The following is an 18,714-nucleotide window of genomic DNA, read 5'->3' as shown; positions in this document are numbered from 1 at the left end:
GCTCAGAGCCATCTAGAAAAGCAAAGCAAGAGGATGGTGGGGATGGTGGGGATAGGCATTGCCATGTGGAGGAAGGGTCAGAGAAGGCACCACTGAGGGAGAAGGGGTCATTTAAGATCTGAAGGAAGCCAGCAGTTGAATCATGGACATGTGTTTCCTGGCATAGGAAATAGAGAGTGCAGAGGCCCTGAGGACAGAGTTTGGGGAAACTGTTTGGAGGCCAGAGGATGTGGGGTGTAAGAAGCCCTCAGTGGCCATCTCCCTTGGAGCCATGATGACATTTATACGATTCTGACTCCCTTGGAAATAGGAAGCTAGTAGGGATGGATACAACCCAATTTTCATGGCTGATCAGCAAACTTTAGCGGCCCCTTATTGCACACATTCCTGCAACTCCAGCCCACTGCCAGTCTCCTCCTTTTTAAGACCTCTCCCAGCTTTCTAAATGGGTTTTCCACTTTCTGCCAAGTACAGACTGGATAGAGGCCTCACGGGGAGATGGTGGCTGAGGACAGAGGAAACAGAGCAGAGTCTCATGGCAGAGATGGAGCACACACTTAGATGTGTAGGGATGCTGGGGGCATGGCAGAGTCCCCATGCCATTTTGTCATCTGAGGCAGCTTAATGCAGAACTGGGAGCCTCATTTGGCATGCCCTCCCCTGCCTCTTTAAAACACATGAAGTCATTTGTTTTAGAATCCAACAAGTCCCAACTCTATCAGTGGTCTGTAACCTTTTTTAGGTCACCTGCTCCTTGGAGACTCTGGAAAACTCTGAGCTAGGCACCCCCATGGAGTGAGCAGGGGAACACACTCCTTTTTTCTGAGAATCTCTGGGTTTCACAGAGAATACGGCATTGTCTGTGCCAGCAGCGTCCCAGCCTTAGCTCTCGCTGGATGGCTAAGCAAATCAAAGCTCTGGGAACAGTAAGAGAAACAGAACAGAAAGACGCAGAGAGCGGCCGCTGGAGGCTCTTGCTGGTGTTCCCGTAGCCTTTAGAAAAGCCATCTGGGGAGTGTAGTACTACAGCACCCCCAGCCAGGTGCATCTCCCTCTAACGCTCGTATCATGTCCCACCCCTCTGCGTGGCCATCCTCTCTGAGGATCATTGCATAGTTCCTCCCCACCTCCGGGGGCTCTGGGCAGAGCAGAACATTTTCTGGGTGACAATGGCAAAGCAGAGTGAACCTGAAGCCAGAAGTCGGCCATGGCAAACAGTGGACCTTCTCGGTCCTCGTGCCTTGGCCCAGGCTTTCCATTGCCTCTTAACTTGTTGATATTATCGGTATCTCCCCCCTGAAAAGGTAGGATGAACTTGCAGCTCCTAAGAGTCCTGCCTCTCGCTTTCCCCACCACCTGCTTCCTTTCAGTTACTTCTGTATGACAAGGAGCCTCTAGAACGACCTAGGTGGGGAACAACCACCCCCACACACTTTGTCCCCAGAGAGCTTGACACAGCCAGGCCTCTGCTGCCCCCTGTGAGGCAGGGCTGCCCATAGATGATGCCCATCCTGACACTTCCTTGGTGGGATTGTTTCTCCCTAACCCTGAGCTGGCATGTCCGGGTGGCCTCAAGCCCCTGCTGTTAGGTTGTGTCCCTCCCTTCTACCCGATGATACTTCCCTCCAACTCTACAGGGAGCAGAGAGTATCAGCTCTCACATGTTTAAGCCACGAGGGGCTGGGCACCAAGTGAAACTGAGCGATGGTATAGAGGTTGTATCTCAAGACCTGGAGCCGTTGGGGATGAGTAAGGTCACCAGATGGGAAACCTCCAGCGTGTTGCCATAGCAACCATGACATTCAGTTTCATGTGAGAGAGTCCCCAGTGGGAGCACATGCCAAAGAGTGGGGGAAGAGCGAGACTGCTGGAGGCTTCTGACACTGTCCTGCGTACTCCTGGCTTCTCCCCGGTTTCTGTGGCCCAACATTAGGTGTGGGGCATCCGACTAGAAGCTGCTTTAAATAGTCACCTGGCTATTTCAAGGAGCAGTTGAATATGTATGAAGCTATTTTAGAAAAGATGTCCCTGGCCAGGCCAACCCCAACCCTATGCTTTCCCCTGGAAGCGTGAGAAGCTGAAGGACTCTTTCTCAGTCTCCCCCGTTGGGTGGGGATTTTAGAAGCCACAGGAACACCACCCAGGCACATGTTGGTCTTGCAGCTGTCAGCTGCCTCCTGATCCTGTGGTCACAGAGGCTCCCAGCCAGGCAGCCCAGCACTCAGCGGCCGGGGAGTTTCTGCCACTCCAACACCTACTTGGCTGCAATTTCGTCTGCTTAGGTTTTGGAGGCATGCTGATCCTTTGCCATTTGTCTTGGTTCATTGTATCGATCAAAATGTTTTTTTTTTGTTTTGTTTTTTGTTTTTTTGTTTTTTTGATAGATGTTACATGTGAGAAGTGTACTGGGGGCTGTGTCACAAAGACACCTCCCTCAGGATCATGTGATGAAGAGATGAGCAGAAGTGTGAAGCCCACAGAGGTCCAGGAGAGAGAGGGGGTCAGGGTGCAGGGGAACTTGAGGAAGGCACTGTACGGCTGGGCTGGGCTTCCCTGGCAGACAGTGAGCTGTAGTTCATGAGGAAATAATAGAAGACACTGACTAGTATGTAGTGACGCCTTCTCTGAGCCCTCGGCCTTTGCTGGGTGTTCCCTCCTATGGGCCTCCAGTACCTGGTGTATTCTTACCATCCTTGACCCACGCTGGAAGTGTCTCATGCAGTAGCTGGCCATACCTTCCTAGGCTTCTCCGGAGCTCAGGGCCAGGCCAGGGACTTGGTAGATACTTCTTGAGTGTTCAGCAGAAAGCTTGGATTCTATATCCAGGACTGCCTGGCTGCAGATGTAGATTGCCTCTGACAGGCTGTGACCTTGTACACACACTGTCTTACTGCTTTTCATCTTGTCTCCCATAACAGGGATGATAATGCAACCTGTCTAAAGAAGCTTCAGGTGAGAAGCACCTGAGAACGTGTGTCACGCAGCAGAATGCAGGCTTCAGGCCCAGCTGCTTGGGGGTAGAGACCAGGAATTTGAAGCCTGGCTGGGCACCATAATCAAACATTATTAAAAATAAGTAAATGAATAGAGGGCTTAGAAGTCTGTGGCATATTGTAAGCAGTAAGTAAAAAATGTCTTATTTTAAAAAAAATAATTATGAGCTTTGACTTTTGTCTTGGGAACCGAATGCCATCAATGACAAGTTTTCTTCCAAAATAAAAACAGCTTTGTTGCTTAGACTCTTATGTCAAATGTGTCCACTATAAAATGTTCGAGTGTGCGACACAGAAGGACAAAGTCCTGGCTCTCAGATAACTGCCATACACCAAGTTGTCTGCCCAGGTCTGAATGTTTGGATCCCTCCAAAGTGCTTATGTTGGGTCAGGGAGATGACTCAGTGGGTAAGGAGCCTGGTGAACTGAGTTTAATTCCTAGGATCCACATAGTAAAAAAAAAAAAAAAAAAAAAAAGGCTCCTGGAAGGTGTCCTCTGACCTCCACATGCACACTGTAATGTGTGTATTCGGATACATGCACAAGTGAGGATGTGTGTATGTATGTGTGTGCACATACTCCCACACACACTCACAAACACACACACAAAATGAATAAATAATATGTTAAAATGTTTATGTTGAAATCCTACCTTCCCCGAGGGGCTGAGGCCTCTGAGAGGTGATTAGGTCCTAGGGCGGAGCTCCTGAATCAGATCAGGGTCCTTATGAAAGGCCAATGGAGCCCCCTTCCTGCTGTCCATGAGCCAGACACTGGCTTATTAGCCACAGCCTCATCAGACCAAGTCTGCCTTAACCCTGGACTTCTGGGGGGCAGAACCACAAGTGGTCCATTTCTGTTGTTTGGTACAGCGGCCTAAATGGGTGACGAGTCCTCCTTCACAAACACAGGTGGCCCCACTCATAGATTCATACTTACAGATCAGTGGACTCTGCTTACTTTATTATCACTGACAAATACACAGGGCAGGAACATTTTGAGTCACCTCACTTGCACAGTTCCAGATGAGATTGAACAAAGGGATGCTCCACTTTCCTTTCTTAGCTTCTGGTTTATAAACAAGCATCCTTTCTCAGTGATTTCTTCTCTGTATTTTTTTTTGTCCCTTTGGTGATTTAACTTTTTGAAATGGCCCTCAAAGGTACCATGGAAGGGCTGCCTTGTGCCCCTAAGCACAAGAGCCCTATTGGGTGCCTTCTGGAGAAAATATACATTAGATGTGCTCTGCTTGGGGTGGAGCTGCATGCCTGGGTCCAGTGTCAAGGAATCCAGGAGTTACTCAGGTGTCTCTGCACAGGAGTGTGTCTAACACAAGTCTTCAAACTGAAATGTCTGACCAAAGGCTATGCACTAAGTGACCCCAAACCAAGGGACCAGAGGCTTCACCCCACTGAAGTTCTACTAGAGCCATAGTTCAGTTTTTGCTATTTCAGTGTTTGTGGGGCATTTATTATAAAACTTCTGCAAACCACAAAAATCAACTATCTTTCTGAAGGCGCAGACCCACACTTCTATGCTAGTTGGAATATACCTTTCATACTCTTGACTCCTTTTACATATGTGCTAATACAGCACAGGTACCTTCCCATGTCCCAAGTTCAGGGCTTACTCACATTCCTTCAGTCATTAACCAATAGCTCCCTACTGATGGACAATTTGGCTGCTTTCCCCTCATGTTATTCACTATTCAAACAATATCATTCTTTTTGGCAACAAAATAATTGATGTTATTCAGCACTTATCCTGGGCCATCTACTAAGAGTTTTGTAAATATTCTCATTTAAGCTTTATAGCAGGGGTTCTCAACCTTCCTAATATTTTCATTGCTACTTCATCACTATAATTTTGCTGCTTTTACGAACTGGGATATAAATATCTGTGTTTTCTGGTGGTCTTAGGCAACCCCTGTGAAAGGGTTGCTTGACCCAAAGGGGTGGTGACCCACAGGTTGAGAACCACTGCTGTTAGGAAGGTGGAATTATGATGATGTTCATTATACAGCTGGGGATCCTGATGCTTAGAGATGTTAAGCAATTTTTTTAGAGACACACAGCCTGAACCCAGATCCTGCTGATTTCACTTTCCACATTCTTCACCAATACACCCTGCTGTTGCCTTCCACACATTCATGTGCACACACAAGGCCAGGGCTCAGTTATTTCCTTAAGATGCCTATGAAGAAGTGGGCTTCTGAGCTGAAGTTGGGCGCATTCTGAAAGTGTTGGTGCAGACTGTGCAGTCTCCCCTCCATAAAACGCACACCCATCACATGCACTTGCGTGACGATCATGTGTGTCCTATCTCCCTAAGGACTCTCAGTCTCTGAAGTCCCTCCTCCCAACCCAAAGGACAGCTCGGCTCCAATAGTGAGTACCTTTTGGCCTCGGTTCACATTTGAGGATGGCTTGCTTATATCCCTGCCTATTTTTCTATCAGCAATTTGTCTTTGCTTCTTTGACATGAGCTCTTTGCATGGGAGTGCATCAACCCTTCAGTCCTGGAACAGGGGTTCACATAATCTTCCCAGTTGTTATCATCTTTAACCTCCACTATTGAGTTTCAAAATCCTGTCATCTGCCTGGGATGTGAGCGCCCCTTACTATTTTTGTTTTGGTATATCCTCATGCTGGTTTTATTCACTTTGGCATTAATTTTGGTACAAGAACTGAAGTTTATTCTTCCCCCTCTACAAATAGCTCACTCTAGTCAGGAGTTACCCATCTGTCTATCTGGAAGGTTCCTGCACACACCTCCCATGCTGTGCCCTCCGGCACACTGGTATCTAGTTCCAGGCTTCCTGATCCTTAGGCCACATGTCAATTTAGGTACCAACCTCAAAATCCCCTAGGCTGTTCATCCATATTCATTTTTTCAGATGTGCTTGGTAACCATTTTATGAAAACTTTTGTTGGATTTTGATAGAGATACTTAAAGGCCAACTTAGAATCCTTCCATAGACCTCTCATGGGCTATTCTTGGCTTTTCTTTCTTCAGACAATGGGGTCTTTTCTCTGCTTTTGAACCGGCTCACTGGGAGCCAGCTTCTTGCTCTGAAGGCAGCGATGGCTTCCTCCCCCAGGGTTCCACCTTTGGGTCACTTTTCCTTATTCAACCCAAATCACAGTTATTGCTTAGATGTTGAGCTTCTGCAGGAAAGGGTCCCAGCATGGCCTGTTTGCACATGTTTGCCCTCCCTGGCAGGGCCAGGGCTCTGTAGGTATGTGTAAATAGGTGAGTGGGAAAGAAATGAACATATGCAAACAACAACAACAAACTTCCACCTGGAGAGCTGATTGGATAAAGAAATGAACTTATCACAAATATCCACTTTTCCATGACCTTAAATTACAAAGTGTTTGTTCCTGGCTGTGTGGCTAAGAATAAGTCAGAATCCAAGAAGGCTCATAGTTAGACTGCACACACGCACATGGGTAGCATGCCTCAACAGCTCTTTCCAGAGAATGCCACCCTCATTGAGCATCCAGGACACTTCTCAGGAGTGTTCTATAAATGCTGGGAGACCTCAGAGGAACGGAACACGGTTGACTTCCACTGTGTGACTGCTGCCTGGATGGACATTTGAAAGCAACTCTCCATGATACACAACAATCCAAGAGCTGGAATCACTAGTTCTATTTTGCAAAACAGGAAACTGAGGCTGGAGCCCTCAGCTAGTATGCAGTCGGAAGCAGGAGAATTTCAAAGGATAACATCTGAGGCATCAGAGTGTGAGAGGGTAAGAGGCTGCAGCCAGGGGTCTGTGAGGAGCAGGGGTCCTGTTCTCACTCAGTGGAGATAGTCCCTAGAAAATGTCCCCAGAGCAGCTGTGATGCTGCTATGCATTGTTCCTGAAGAGCCTGGACTTGGGTCAGAGTCACTGTTGGGGGCCTGGAGACATCTTACCCAGGCTGCATTGTCATTATGGGACTGGAGTGGGGAGGGGAGGAACCTCCCACCCCCCCACAGCCTACCCAGGTTTAGGGTTTCTGATGTCGCTCTGTCCTGGGAGTGTGGCAAGCATCCCTTTCTTACTCAGCTGACTGCTGTAGGTCAGGCCTCATCTGATTTCCAACCTGGGTTAAAGCTTGGTTCTTAGGATGAACCATGGGTTGGGAACTCTTATGTTTCTTGCTTGGTGAAGACCCCAGGAATATGGAGGCAAGTACCCCATGGTTTTCCTGCCTTGTGGAGCTCCGTTTTGACCAAGAGAAGGACAATAAGGAAAAACTTTCAAACTGTTTTAAGAGTCATGGTAAGAGCTCAGTGCCGAGGGAGCTCAGGCTTGGGTATATCCACAGGTGGACTGTCAGTGTCAGGCTCAGGCTTCCTTCCGGGTCTTAGTCACATCAATCTTCAAGCAAGACTCTGTCATGGCTACCCTTTCTATCTTAGAAACAGACCATTGGAAGTATTTATTTTCAACAAACATAGTTTTATTTTTATTTATTTTTTCTCCCAGTTCTGAGGGTAAAAACCAGAGCCTCATGCATACTTGACAAATGTTCAACCACTGGGCTACGCCCTAACCCAAATGTATTATTTTAAAGTAGAAACAAGGGACGGCTCAGTTGGTAGAGTGCTTGCCTAATAAGCACAAAGCCCTGGGTTTGATCCCCAGTATGACATAAAGAAAATGGTAGGAGATGCCTGCAATTCCCTGAACAGATGGAAGCAGGAAGGTCAGAAGTTCAAGGTCATCCCTGGCTACATTATGAATCTGAGGTCACCTTGGGATACAGGAGGCTTTCTAGAAAGAAATAGAGCAGCGAAGGAAGGAAGGAAGAAGGGAGGACACACTGGGATGCAGACCTGTAATCCAGCACACAGCAATGCTGAGGCAGGGGGATCTTGCATTTAAGGTCATCTTGGTTCAAGGCGGCTGGTCTTAGTATGTGTCACAAACAAACAAACAAACAAACAAAAAACCAAATTGATTAAAGGAAGGAAGGAGAGAAGAAAGGGAAGGAGGGATGAACTGAAGTGTTCCCATTTTGGATGAACAACGTCAAACAGAGGAAAAGAGATCCAGCGGCTGACTATGACTCTGCCTGGGTCCGGCTGAGTGGGGTTGGGCCGCTTACCTACAAGGTGCTGGAGAGAACAAAGAGCCTAGGAGTGTGAGACCCACCCATGCTCACACTCAAGTCCCTGCCACTGACTTGCCGCATCGCATCGCTTCAGGCAAAGTGCTTCCTGTCTCAGCCTCAGGTCCCTCACCTGTGACAAGAAAACTCTGCTGCTGAAGATACATCAGCAGGACACAGGACAAGTGGGCCACTGAATGACACTGTCCCTTTGCACAAACTTGATAAAGCGTTGAGGTGTGGCTCTAAAAGGCTCTCCATGCAAGCCCAACTATTTTTTGGGACCTCTCTCTGAGTTGTTTCTGTTCAAACTGGAGCTCCTGGTGATGTTTGTACAGCCGCCTCCCGGTGTGTGCTGGGTGGGCCGCCTGCCCTCCGTGCAGACTGCTGGCCATGAACGCAAACAACAGTCTTTTCCTGGTGGGAGAAGGAACAGGGAGCCGGCTTGTTCTCCGAGAGCAGGGTGCTGGCTGGTGACGAGAAACATTTTAAGGTGGGACACTTCTTCCTGCACTACTGGCAGCTGTCTACATAAGGCGTCCATTATATGCAGGCCCCACGGTCAGCAGGCCCCAGAAGCCAAGCTAAAATTAGTGTCTACTGTGTGTCTGCCAGAGACACAGAACATCCGAAGGTCAGATGCCTCCAACCAGCCACCAGGGCAGAAGGGGGGGCTATGCAGCTATGGCCTCCAGTTCTCCTGGACAGAGGGACAGCCAGCCCTGCCCAGTGGCCTCGCTCAGTAGCCCAGTCTGGTTAAAAACCAGAATGTAGACTCTAGTCCAAAGACAGACAGACAGACAGACACACACACACACACATTTAAAAAATGTATCAGTGTACAGACAGAAAGAAGGTGGAAGATGTCAGGCAGTTAGTACAGGCCTATAACCCAGAATTCTTCAGAATCTGAGGTAGGAAGATGAAAAGTTTGAGTATGCCTGGGCTATAGAGTAAGTTCAAGAACCTACCTCAGAATAAAAAGGTAAAGAGGACTGGAACTCATTGATGGATCCCTAGTATATATAAGGCCCTGAGCTTGGTCACCTGTAATAAAAAGACAGCAGCAGCAACAACAACAACAACAAAGCCATGCATGTAGGCATAGTAGTATACATTTTTCATTCTTGTACGTAGGAATAGAGGCAGGTGGATCTCTGTGAGGTGGAGGCCAGCCTGATCTGCATAGAAAGACTCTATCTCAAGGGAAAAAGACAAGAAAAAGAGAAGGAGGAGGAGGAGGAGAAGGAGGAGGAGGAGGAGGAGGAGGAGGAGGAGGAGGAGGAGGAGGAGGAGGAGGAGAAAACAAGAAAGGGAAAGAAAAGCCGGGCAGTGGTGGCGCACGCCTTTAATCCCAGCACTCGGGAGGCAGAGCCAGGCGGATCTCTGTGAGTTCGAGGCCAGCCTGGGCTACCAAGTGAGTTCCAGGAAAGGCGCAAAGCTACACAGAGAAACCCTGTCTCGAAAAAACCAAAAAAAAAAAAAAAAAAAAAAAAAAAAGAAAGGGAAAGAAAGAAAAAACACAGGGGAAAGAAATTGACTCTATCAACCGTGGATGTGGAAAGGTAGGTAAATGAGCCTTTCCCGTCATTTTCCCCAAATGTTCTCTATGAATATGTGTTACTTTGCAACCAGAATGGAACATATTAAGAGGGTCTAAACTGCATATTTATGTTAAATATACAAAATGATGAAGTTGTGTCTGCCTCCAGGACCTAGCATGTATGTGTGGGTTTGTGTGGCGGACTGATGTTATAGATCAGATGATGTTATAGATCTTGCTTTGTAGAGAAATAGGGGCTGTGAGCCTGGGAACTTCCCTCTGAGCCTGGAGCTGTGGCGGCTCCCCAACCCCACCCTATTCATTTCCATAAATGCTTTTCATGTCTGCTCTTTGGAGCTAGAAGTGGAGGCACAGAAAGGTGGGCTGATTTGCCAAGGATCCCCAACTAGGAAGCCACAGAGCCAAAGCCCAACCCTGGCTTTCAGAGGACAGCCCAACAAATGTGCAAAAACAAAACCAAACCAAAGAAAAGGCCAAGCCTCATCTCCTTTCCATGTCCTAATCACCCAGAACAACCGCTTGCTTAGGAAGTCTCTCCTCTCTCTCTTTTGAAGTCACAGGGAGTCAGTCTTGAACTTCTGATTCTCTTGCCTCTGCTCTAGCGCTGGAATGATTACAGGTGTATGCTCCCATACTCAAGAGGAGGCGGTTTTGAGTGGTCTCGCCTTCCTCAACCGTGGGGTCTTGTGATCTGGCCGGTGGGGACCTTTGAGGGAAGATATGACAGGTGTGGATGTGGGGCACAGGAGGCTGGGAGGGGAGGGCAGCAGGGACCCGTCCTTAGATGAGAAGGTTGGTGGAAGGACTTCCATTCAGACATCCCCTCATCCAGCCCTCTCAGCCTTCCAGACTCCAGGACCAGCGATGCCTTTTGGCGGCCCAGGGTCTCTGACCTGAGGCCTTTGCCTCAACTTTTCTCTCTGGTCAAGAACACCTCCCCCATCCACGCTCTGCGCTCTTTCAGGGCCCGGTTTAACATGCATTTGCTTTAGCGAACATGTCTTTGCTGAGTTCCTAGTGTGTGGTACAGCAAGGCAGGCAGGCACACAGGGCTTGAACTCTGTGGGTTCCTGTGGTGTAGACAGACCTGTGCTGTAGTGCAGTGTAGATCAGACAATCTGGAGCCAGTCCGCTTGTGTTCAACCTGCCTAAGCCAACTTCCTGGCTGCGTGTGCTGGGGCTAGTTGCACAGCCTCTCTGTTCATCAGTTTTGATCTGCTCTGTAGAGTTGTTCAGGCAGGAAGTATACCTACATAAAGAACTGAGGCAGTGTCTGGCACACAGTTGGTTCTCAGCATTCCCTAGCTATAATCCACCCCTGTGGTGACCACCTGACTCAGACCATCTCCTCAGGGCACCCACCATCTTGGATCTCTATGGCTCCGTAGCACAGGCCGCACAGGCCGCACAGGCCTTGTCCCACATGTATTGTTCCACGTGCTTGGCACAAACACAGAAATGCCCCCGGGCCTCTTTAGTCTGAGGGCAGTCGAGGCCTGTGAACTTATGAGGAAGCCACAGGAGATTTCCAGCCTCTTGCTCCCAAGGCTGTCCTGCTGCCCTCAGGAACTCAGCCCCATTCCTCTTAACCCACAGGCCCCTCTATGACAGAGGCCATGCTCGTAGGGTCACCAGAGATGCCAGCTAACAACGCCCCGATGCGTGTGAGGCTTCCACAGCCTAGCTTTTCATATGTCTGATCGTACTGTGCCGTTTACTGCCTGGGCAGCCCACGGCTCCCTCCCACAGCCCCACTGAACTGCCACTGGATACATCCCTCCAGCGCCGGCCCACATGCTTTCTTCCTTTCCTCCCTTCTTCGAGCTCTCTCCCAGCCACAGCCCTGGGCAGCACACTGCGACCTCTCTCCTGAGCCTGCCTGGTTTCTCCCGCGTGCCGAGACTTCTTTCTCACAGGGCAGTCACTCCCTTGTTTACACAGCAGCCTATAGTTGGCCAGATCCTAGTGTCTGCTGGCACCTAGGATGGAGTTCTGGTAAGTGGATTTTGCCAAGGAAAGCCAAGATCATTGCATCACTTCCTGTTCAGGTGCACGTGCTCATGGCTCATGATTCCTTGGAACTGAACCTCACAGGTCTTTCCAGTCACTTGCTCCACAGCAGGGGCATGAGCCAGCCAAGAGCTCGTCATGTGAATGCCAGCCCCATGATGGGCCCTGTACCCAATGTTCATACCACACTTGTGTTGGATTCTGGAGCCATCTAAAAAGGCTGGTTGTTCGGTGACTGGGGAGACTGAGTTGGCCCTAATCTCACTATTCCCCATGGGAGGGCAGGGCAGTACTGGAGGCAGCTCCTTCTGGCTCCAGAGCCTTCGCTTTCTCTACTCCACAATAGAATGACAGCTGTGACAGTGTCTGGACCCCTGCCAAGAGAGGAAACTGTAAAGCTTCGAAACTGTGAAGTGTCACTCACTGCACGGGGGTCATACAGGGGAGGGGAGGAGGGCAGGGACCGAGTACCAGCACTGAGCCCTTAAAGGGTCTTGCCCTGGGCGGGTGGCTGCTGCTGCTGCAGGGGCCAGAGGAGAAGCAAGCCAGTGTGGATGGAGGATGGCAAGCCAATGGCCGGAGCCGCTGCCCTCTCAGGATGGGGCCTGATATGCCTGCAGCTTTTCTGAAGGGCTGCTATACTAGGAAAGCCTGGCCACAGACACCCAGCAAGGGCCATGCGTCCCAGAGCCCCTGTGACTACTCAGTGGGACCTAAGACCAGCACCTCTTGTCAGCTCTCAGCCCAACCCCCTCTCAGAGCCACAGAGCTGATGTTCCCTGTCCTGTTCACACATAAGCTGGCTCTCTGTCGTACACTCAAGTCTTGCAGCCCCCACCCCGCCCCCAGGACTTACTTCCACCCACCCTCCCTCTTGTACCCTAATTCAAGCCACTCTAGCTTTGTGCTTGCTGTCCTTCGACACCAGAGGACTCTTTGCCCACAGTCAGAAGTACCTGGTGAACTTCTATTCATCCTTCAAAACCTAGCTCAAGGGTCATATGCAAACAGTCAGTAGCCAGTTCAGATAGAGCAGAGCCCTTCTGCTTCACAGGTTCTAGTATACTGCAGTTACTTGTATATCCATTTCCTCAATGGCAATGGAAGCTTCTAGAAGGTAATGCTGATTTTTTTTTCATCTCTATCCCCAAATGCACAACACAGAAAACAGAGTCCAGCAGGCAACAGAAGATATCAGGTGAGTGGCCATGAGAGGGAAGGCCTGGGGCTGGTGACTGTCTGAGTCTGACTTCAAGCATGATTTGATGGATGGGACATAGATTCTTCTGCCAAGCACACTCACACATACTGGGTGCATCCAGCCCCAGTCAGTCTCTCTGTGGATGCAAGACTAGCAGAACAATGCAGGAGCCTGAGCCCCAGGAGATGGCTGTGGCACCATTTTATCCCTCCTGGGTCTGGGTCAGGTGGATCCTGGACTATTCACTCACTAAGTCCACCACCTAGCCCTGCGGGGTGTTCTGGGACTATGCTGAGAGGTGGAGGCAGTCTGAGTCAGAATGGGCTTCCTTAGCTCCCCTCCCAGGACAATGTCCTTACCACACACAGACAGCAGCAGAAATGCTAATAATGGTCCCACCTTGACATTTGTGTGGCTTTGTTCCAAAGTCTCACATCTCATAACTACCTCCTACCTGTAAAACATGGCCTGGGGACCCTTTGATCCGAGTCCATGTTGCACATGTGTAGAAGGAAAAGGGGAGAACTCACCTATCGGGAGCTCGCTGTGGTGTCATGGTCAAGCTAGGCCAGGGCTTCTGAAGAGCTTCCAGGCTGTGTCGGAGGGAGGCCTGTGCAGGGCAGAGAAGTAGAGCGTGATGCCTCTACCATCTGTCAACTTTTGCCAAACTTTAAAACATGCATCCAAAGCAAAGCCCAGGCATGGGCTCTTCCCCATACAGCCACTCCAGGTACAAGACCACGTTCCCTGGGTATAGGACCCCACCTCAGCATCCCACTCACAGAATAAAACATCACCATTCTGCTCCCCAGACCTGCAGGTATCCCAGGCCTGACTTGTGTCTATGGAATTCTCAAGGTCAAGTTCTCCTTGGGAAAACATCTTTCATGGCTTCTTGAGCACCCATCATTATAATTCACTCTTTCTTTTTCTCATCATTCATTCATTCATCCATCCATCCTCAATGGCATCTAATGGCTTCTTAGCAAGCTGTTAGCCACTGTGGTGCTGGGTCTCACAGGGATGAAGTTCAGTAAGAAAAGCAGATGAAGGCTCAGGTCCAATGCCCCAGGCTTCTGCGCCCAGCCTAGAGTGTGGTCTCCTTCCCCCACAGGACCACCATGCCTGTCACTGGGTAAAGCACTTTGAACATGTTGCACAGGATGGTGGATGCTGCTGCCATTGTCAGCACATAGAGCCATCTTTGAAATTATTTTTCAAAGCTCCTCCTGTTGGTGACTGAGCACTTAGCATCTCATTGAGAAAAAAAACAAAAAACAGCAACACAACCCTTTGCCATTAACTTGTATTTGGGCAGTCACAATGTTACCACACAGCTCTGAACAATGGTTACATGCACACTCACTAGGACACCATTCACTTCTCATGGATTTGAGCTATGCCATCTCCAGTTATCCATTGGAAATTCATTCAGCTGCCAGACACATAGCCCATTGGTCAGGGATCCAAGAACAGAAAGAACAACTCTTCAGTGAAGCCCACTGATATTCAAGACCCACTCAAATGGGTCACATACCCATGGACAGGCTGTGTTCTTTCCCCAGCTCATCATCCTTAGGAGTAAGTGAAAAGGTGTTATGGGAATTAAATGAGATAGCGGAAAGTGCTCAGGGCCTGGCCCAGAGCAGAAGCTCAACAAATGAAAAATGAGAAACAGGATTATCCTCACCATCGTTATTTTATTACCATTATTTCTATGATCACGTCATTACCATCACCACCACCACCACCACCACCATCATCACTGTCATCATTATCACTACTATTATCATCATTTTACCATTATTCATATCATCATCACCACTATCATTACCAGTACTGTCACTCTCATCACCATCATCATTATACCAGCACTGTCCCTGTCCTCACTACCACCATCGCCATCATCTCACCAGTATCATTTCCACCACTGCCATTTCAAAGACCACTGTGAACGTCGTCATCATCTACAGCAGCCATCACCATTACCACCACTACATAACCACCATCTTCACCACCATCACTGTCACCATCACCATCGTGAACACATTATCATCATCCACAGCAACAGCATTGCTGTCACGGTCCTGATGCTCATCACCATCATCAGTACCATCAGTACCATCATCAGCACTACCACCACTATCGCCATCATCTTATCACCACTGTTCTTGTTATCAGCTTTGTTCTCATTGGCATCATATCAACAACAACAACAGCAGACTGCCATCAACCCTTACCACCAGCACCACCAGCACCACCAGCACCACCAACATCACCGCCAGCATCACCACTACTACCACCACCACCACCACCACCACCTCCTCCTCCTCTTCCTTCACCTCCTCTTCCTCCTCCTCCTCCTCCCTATTAGGATGCATGTCCCTGTGTTGTGATGGTGTTGTCTCTACTCCCACACTCTTTTTCAGGTGTAAAGCTGGTTCTGTAACTTCAGATCTACATGAACTTGGGGTCAGTTACTTAACAGTTTTGGAGTGTTAACTCATAGAACCTGTGACTGTCAGGTAAATGCCCAGTAGCTTCTGATGCTGTTAGCACTATTACAGCTCTTTTCACCACCAGCTTCTGGAGGCAGAAACAATTCCAGTCTCATCTCTTTCTCCCTGCAGGGCTGAACACAAGGCCTCTCTTGTAAAGACATCACTAAATGATTGGTTAAAGAATGCTGGAGGATCATACAAAATCAGATGCAAAATAACTCTAGGAATGGGAGCACAGGCCTTGGCCAAGGATAACAGCCTTTTCAGGACCCTAAAAACATCAACAGAGCTCCTGAAGGGAGCCATTTGTCACTCACAGAGTCAATCTGCAGGGCCACTAGGACAATTCATTTATCAAGCTGACACTAAGTTTTCACATTGGCTCTGTAGCCAGCCCTTGCCCACTGCTTTTTTCCCCTACGATGAAATCTTGTTCCCATCTGCTACCTCATTTAGGCTCCATAAAAATGCTTGGAGGCAGATAGAACAGGCACCAACAATCCATTTTGTAAATAAAGAAATTGAGGCTCAGAGGGGTGACAAATTTTGCCAAACGTTACAGAGTAGTGAAGGCCCAAGCTTCTATGCAAGGCCTTGACTCTACTAGTTCCATGATACCAAGCATATCACACTCTCATTGCCCAGTTGCTCTGTACAGCATAGGATTGGATTATAATCCTTTGGGTGTTATTGTAACATGTCTACTTTAAAAGGAGGAACCTAAGTTACATCAGGGCAGGGAAATCCTGAGCAGGGCATGGGTAGTTATGCAAGGGCACAGAGCTCCCACCGGATCCCAGGCCTGGCTCGCATGTGGAGCTGTTATGGGCTGCTAGGCTATTTCTCTGTGCCATGATCTCATCTACAAAGTAAAGACAGTGATGTTTGTCTATGGAGTTGATGTGAGGATTAAATGAACTAATCCATGCACAGTGCCTTAAAGATCAGCTGACACCCAGGAAGGCTTAGGTACAACTATTGCAACTAACAATGTGTCTCTTGTGGTTAGCATAGGCCGACCCCTGTCGGGTCTCTGATAAACCCACATTAGGTGTCTGGCTAGATGAAATGCTCCCTAGGAAGAAGTGAGTGCCTATGCAAGCACAGCCGAGTGGTGCTGGGCCATAGCGACCCCCACTACCTGGCTCCATGCCAGACCAGCTCTAAAAGCCCTTCCTCTTCCCCAAGCTGCATTCTGTCCCCTGTCTGCTGGTTAGGATCACAGGTTACAGCCAGATATCTAAATTCAAGCCCTCGTCCCATCAGCCTGATACTCCAGAGCTGTACATTTGCCTCAGCTTTCTCAAATGTAAAGTGAGGACACTCACGTCCACCCTGAAGGGAATGCTGGGTAGGTTAAACGTCCATGGTGATGGTGACAATGAACTCAACAAGATCTGCAGCAGGTGGCTGGTAGAGTTTTTCCTGTGTAGGCTCATGCTAAGCTAAGTGCTCCTCCCATGGCTTTGGGACCTTTGCAAGGGATTTCCAGTAGCCTAGGTACCATCCTCTCAGCTCTCAGCCTCTCAGGCTGCAGTGAAAGGCAAATTCTCTATTTGGCACTCAGTGCAGATGGGGCTCTGTGGAGGTGGGGTGACTGCTTGGGCAGTGGCCCTCTGGACAGTTGCTCCCCAGGGAACCCACACAGGTAGTTTCTATTAAGTGTTAGAGTTGGCAAACAACAGCTGGTGAGCAGCCACCTCCCGGTCTGCCAATCTCTGACGTGGCTACAGATCTTCTCTGTCTTCAGTTTCCTCCTCCAAGGCACAGAGGTTGGCTGGCCTACTCATGGGAAGGAGGGAACATTCACTGAACCAGAAGCTTCCATCCCTGTGACTCCAGCATCGTGAGGAACCTGCAGGTGGGTACCCTGATCTGAACATACACCATCAGCGAGACCCTAGGCAACCTCAGTGCCTGTGCCTCAGATTCCTCTTCAGTGAAAGTGTGCTGATATACTGCTCATTTCACCCATATTACAAAGAAGTTGGACCACATAAAGGGAAGCACATGTTCAAGATCACAAAACTAACATAAGAGCTGGAGCTGTTGGCCTCAAAGCTCCATTCCCTTGCTCATTCATTCATTCATTCATTCATTACTATATGGTAGACATTGATCTATAATAGCCTCTCTTTAAAGATACCCTATTATCTATTCTTCTTTGTTCCCAAGGCCTTGGGATTTAAAGAAATTCAACTTAACGAAGACACATGACAAGTACTATGCAAAGCCCCAGAATAAGGGACCACTCTGAAGCCTCATGACCATCCTGTACGCTTGGTCTCCTTCTTCCCATTCCAGATGACAATCCAGGAAGTTCAAAGACACAAGGGAAACTACTCAGATTCACACACTAGAATCCTGGGTAGATGCTTGTCTCCATCTCACTGCAAAATTGCCATCCTAGGAATATACTGAAGAGAAAAACTTTGGGGCACACACCATGGAGCAGTGATATTGTAAAACATGGGGAAGGCAGACACAACATTGAATACACAGTCCAGCTCCCTCGTGGGCTGGCAGAGGACAGTCTGCTGGCTGCATCCAATGGGCACGCCTGTTTTTGTAAATAAAACTTTATTGGAACACAGCCACATCCATACGTTCACACGTTACTGGATATGGACTAAGATCAGGCTCATACCTGATGAAGCTGGAACAATGGAGCCTTTTAGGACTGGGAGGCGGGGACAGTGTGGTGACTGGGAGGCATCCTGGGATGGACGTGGATGACACTCCACTACCAAACAGCTGGTTCCTGGGAAAGTTTCTGACGCCTATGCCTCAGCTTCCTTAGTTAAAGCGAAGAGAGACGGTGGCCCAGTGGGAGAATTGTCAAAAGAACTGCACCCACTCCTGCCCGGCCCACCCTGACAACCAGAGCCACAGCCAAGCCTGGGTCCTCTCCCTCCCTTCTCTCTGTGGAGGGTGTAGATGCTCCATCCATGTAGTCTTGAAGGAAGGTTCAGAAGGTGCTGGGCTGTGACTGGGGAAGAGAGGATTTGATAATAGAGTGTCCAGGACAATTGGGAGGGGCTGTCCCCCAGCGGCATGGCACAGAAAGATTTGATAGAATCTTCTGCTCTATGAGGGGCATGGAAGGGACTTTGTGACAGAATATGTTTATGTGACTCCTGCCGCCACCATGCAACTGAGAGCTTAGGGACCACAAATCACACCACCTTTGGGCTGGAGGGCCATTGCTGCCATGGAGAACATTTGCTGCTATTTTAATGACCTGTTGTCTCTCTCCATCCCCCACTTGGGGACTCAGAGCTCCCAATCTCAGAGAATAGTATATCACATCTCCCCACTTTCTTCAGCTGAGGGGAGGGTT

The 18,714-nt window shown here is 48.9% G+C and overlaps 1 protein-coding gene across 6 annotated transcripts in view; it reads right to left on the bottom strand.

Annotated features, from left to right (window-relative positions):
- The window catches only part of Hivep3 (HIVEP zinc finger 3), a 432,983-nt gene that overhangs the window by 135,380 nt on the left and 278,889 nt on the right, over positions 1-18,714 (bottom strand). For all 6 annotated transcript variants that reach the window (XM_016005814.3, XM_042271805.2, XM_016005817.3 and 3 more), the window contains one exon: positions 13,404-13,483. The gene's annotated coding sequence lies outside the window, so the exon portion shown is untranslated. The remainder of the gene's footprint in view (positions 1-13,403; positions 13,484-18,714) is intronic.

The sequence above is a fragment of the Peromyscus maniculatus genome, chromosome 2 (genome assembly GCF_049852395.1).
Source record: "Peromyscus maniculatus bairdii isolate BWxNUB_F1_BW_parent chromosome 2, HU_Pman_BW_mat_3.1, whole genome shotgun sequence".
NCBI lineage: Eukaryota > Metazoa > Chordata > Mammalia > Rodentia > Cricetidae > Peromyscus > Peromyscus maniculatus.
The sequence above is the reverse complement of the archived record's forward strand: the minus strand, read 5'-3'. Positions and strand labels throughout refer to the sequence as shown.